Genomic DNA, 3845 nt, shown 5'->3' on the forward strand with positions numbered 1-3845 from the left:
GAAAGCTTACTGGGGGTCACTCGCTGACTTCTCCCTTTTTATCAAGAGTGGTGGACGATGTGGAGGGCTGTACTTGAGGAGCCTTGACTCCTGGCATCTGGGTTATCAGTGTCTAGTGCCTTCCTCTTGGCAGAGTGAAGCGCTGTGCAGGCATTGGGACCTGGGGTGCCGCCACGCTCTTCCCGGCCGGAGTCTGAGCGGAGGTGGAAGAGGCCATCATTTCGGTTTCTTCACTGCTGTTTGAACATAATCACCATGGCCCCTTTTCCTTTTCTTATAGAACCACCTTCAGATATTCACACTGTTTCCTCCTCTGCTCAGCCCACGATTTCCAGAGACCGCCCTCGGACCCTAGGTCTGGGTAGACTCAATGATCTGATCCTTCTTTGCCAGTGAGTTTAGTTGGGGTTGGGAATATGACAGCACTTGGGCCAGTGAGGCACACAGTAGGATATGTTGAGAGGATTTACTTTGTTTCCTGCGGAGTCTTTTTTTTTTTTTTTTTTCTAGATAGGAGATACATGCAAATAAGCCCCAGAACACAGCCTCTTTTTTTTTTTTTTTTTTTCCCCTGCCAGACAGGCTGTAGGCAATGCACAAGCTTATAGAATGTTTGCTTTTTTATTGTTTTGTGTTTACATAAGGCTTTTATAAATTGAGTACATCCTTGAATTCATTTTTACTGTATGCCCCAAGTTATTTCTTCCATAACAAAATTAGGCAATTATAGCAATCTAAGCTTTTCTATCTGGGCTTACCATGAAGTGTATTTTCCTAGTTCAGCTTTGAAATGTCAAGTTAGAGTTAAAATAATGATGGATAAAAATAGATCACCTTTATTATGTTATTCTTAGTAAACCAAAGCCAGTAACTTGTATTCAGGGTATGCAGATACTATTATAAAAATAATATTTTTTATAGGTTCCAATCTGAGTACAAACTGCTAAATTATGAAGGCTCTGATTCAACGTGGCTGACTCCCAAATGCAACAGCTTATTTTCCCAATGACCTCTCCCTCCTTCTCCCCCACCCCAGCCCTAAATACAACTTCCTCTTGCCTTTCCAAGCACACAAAGGAGCCCCCAGACAGATCCTTACATACCACTAAGCCTGCCCCTGAAACTATGCCCCTAGTAAAAGTCATAAAGTCTCAACCTTCCCTTGTCTTAGATGAGAGGATTCCTCCTATCTCCCTGCGATCCTCCCAGTGTCCTCAGAATCAGTAAGGGCTCGCTCCCTTTCTTTTACTTATTCTCTGCTGTGTGAGAAAATCTAACATTTTTATTATAATTTTAATTATTTGTGTTCACATTTTCACTATCCTAAAATATTTTTTTTTCCGCAGTGTTTTTTAACTATATCTATCACTTGGGCAAGTTGTTTAAGTGTGGAAATAGAGCCAAAAATCAGTTTTACATTTTATAGTATAGGAATCAAGAATGTGTCATATTTGTTATTCAACTCATGGAAACATTTTTTGAAGAATGACAGGTTGTAATTCTCAGATTCTAGAAGGAAGGGAATTGAAAGCCTTTTCACTGGCAGCTGAGTGGGAAAGTTATGAATTTGCTCCCTGAGGAAGGGCTATTCTCTCTCTCTCTCTCTCTCTCTCTCTCTCTCTCTCTCTCTCTCTCTCTATATATATATATATATATATATATATATATATATATAATGGTACTGCTATTTATAAGGAAAAAGGATCTTAAACTTTTTACTGCTGTTATTGATTAAAGAATGCTAAGTTCCATACTTGCTCTTTGGTGTTAGTACTAATAATGAATGGAAGGGATTGTCATCTGGTTAGCTTGAATATACCAGTTTCCAAGAGTCACCTCTGTTTCTTTTAAGAGTTTAAAAATTTAGTTAACTAGAACAATGGAAGAGAAGAGATTATGCAGAAAGAAAATTATTGAACATAATTGGTTTTAGTTATTTTGTTTTAATTTTTTATATAATTTCTCAGTAACAAAAATGTCTCTGTAACCACTCAAACTTTGTCAAACTGTAGATTTGAGAGCATTGCCCCAACCAAAAGGGATTATGGAGTGTTGATATTTGTTGACTGCTAGATTTAGTTACATAGACCATACTGTTGGGACTTCCTTCAAGGTTGCAGTAAACTCACACACAAAAAAATATAACTATTGACTTGTCTGTGCTCACAGAAGCATCTTATTCTATCATGTTTAGTTTTGTTTACTTGTTTATTCATTTTTACAAAGTGAGGTCATATTATATACATTATAGCACAATATATGTTTCAAATTAATAGGTCATTGCAGATTTTACTGATTATGCTTTGTAAATATTATTCATTTTTTTTTTCATTTTATATATTGAGTACAGAGTCTCACTACACAGTTTGGCCTTGTAGTAATCCTCTTGTTTTCAGCCTCCCCAGTGCCGGGATTACAGGCATGCGCCGCCGCTCCCAGACTTGGTTGCTGGCTCAGTGCGTCCTTGGGGTGGGGCCAGGGCAATATTATTCATTCTTAACAACTGAGTAGCATGGCTGATTTCTTTGCATTTCTACTTTGACTCAATACTTCTCATAGTTTTATTCAAATTATTTTGTTTCATTATATATCTGAAGATTTAACTACTTCTTGTTTGACTTCCACCAATGTTTTTGAATTCGGTAGATGAGAAAAAAGTGGTTGGTAATGTGCCTTAGGAAGTGTTAAAGGTACATAAATTCTGTAAGGGTTACGGCATCTAGTTCACCAGTTTTAAATTTAGGGTTTTTTTTTGTTTGTTTGTTTGTTTGTTTTTGTTTTTAAGTAGGTTGTCCTTTTTTTCTGCTTACTACTATGACTGGAATATTTTCCTTTGTACCTTTTGCACGAGGCCACACCTAGAGAACAGCACTAGAGAGACTTTTCAGTTGTAGGTAAGAAAATAATGGGTTCAAAATTTAATTAGAAATTATGTGAAAAACAAAACAGATCTGACTTCAGCAAGTCAGCAAATCAGTACTAGTGTTCTTCCTTTAATATGAAGATTTAAATGTTAGTTATACCTACTTCTTTCTTGCCACTGGTGAGAGTCACAGTTTGTTTTACATTGCTCTGTGAAGTTTTAATTCTTGCTGATTGGCAGTAGTTTAATCCTTTTTTAGTAGATATGCTGTATTTGAAAGAGTACAATTGTAAATGGCTTTATAAGGATCAATCTATCTCCTTACATCCTTCAAAGATAGATGAGAACAGAAAAAACGTGATTTAAAACTGAAGAAAAAGTAAAATTATTTGGCTTAGTTATGGTCATGGTGACACACAACTGGAAGTTTTTTTTTTTTTTAATTTTAGGGAAAGGTCTACAGGATGTTCAGGGTCTCACTACTAAATTGGACTTGTAGTGATCTGCCTGTTTACAGCCTCCCAAGAGTTAGGATTATAGGCCTGTGTGACCACGTCCAGTTTCAATTGCTGGCTCAGTATGCCCTGGGTGCAGGGCTGGCACAGGGATCGAACCCCCAGCCCCTGTGCCTGCTTGCAGGCGCTTTAATCCACTGGCTTATTTGGCTGGCTCCTTTTCTAGGTTTTCTTAAAGAACAATTTATTCTTGGCAACACAGAGAATAGTGTGAACCAACTGAATAGCAGAAGGGTAAGACATCAATAGTCAACAATATTTTTAAGAGTTTTGATCAGATGAATAACAAAAAAAGACTAAACAGAACACTGTGTGGTAAAAATCACCCATAAACTTGATAGATAAATCTGACCTCAGTTTTGCTATAATTCAAAGCATGGGTGAGAATTAAGCCCTCTGGATATAGTAACTTATAACTCCATGTACACAGAAAATTTTCTGAGGTTAGAAAACCTGCATTTTTTCCT

The 3845-nt window shown here is 37.1% G+C and overlaps 1 pseudogene; it reads right to left on the reverse strand.

Annotated features, from left to right (window-relative positions):
- LOC101586994 overlaps positions 1-217 on the reverse strand; it is a 967-nt pseudogene extending 750 nt beyond the window's left edge.
- Between the last annotated feature and the right edge of the window lie 3628 nt (positions 218-3845).

This window comes from Octodon degus, unplaced genomic scaffold, assembly GCF_000260255.1.
Source record: "Octodon degus isolate 3935 unplaced genomic scaffold, OctDeg1.0 scaffold00022, whole genome shotgun sequence".
Classification (NCBI taxonomy): domain Eukaryota; kingdom Metazoa; phylum Chordata; class Mammalia; order Rodentia; family Octodontidae; genus Octodon; species Octodon degus.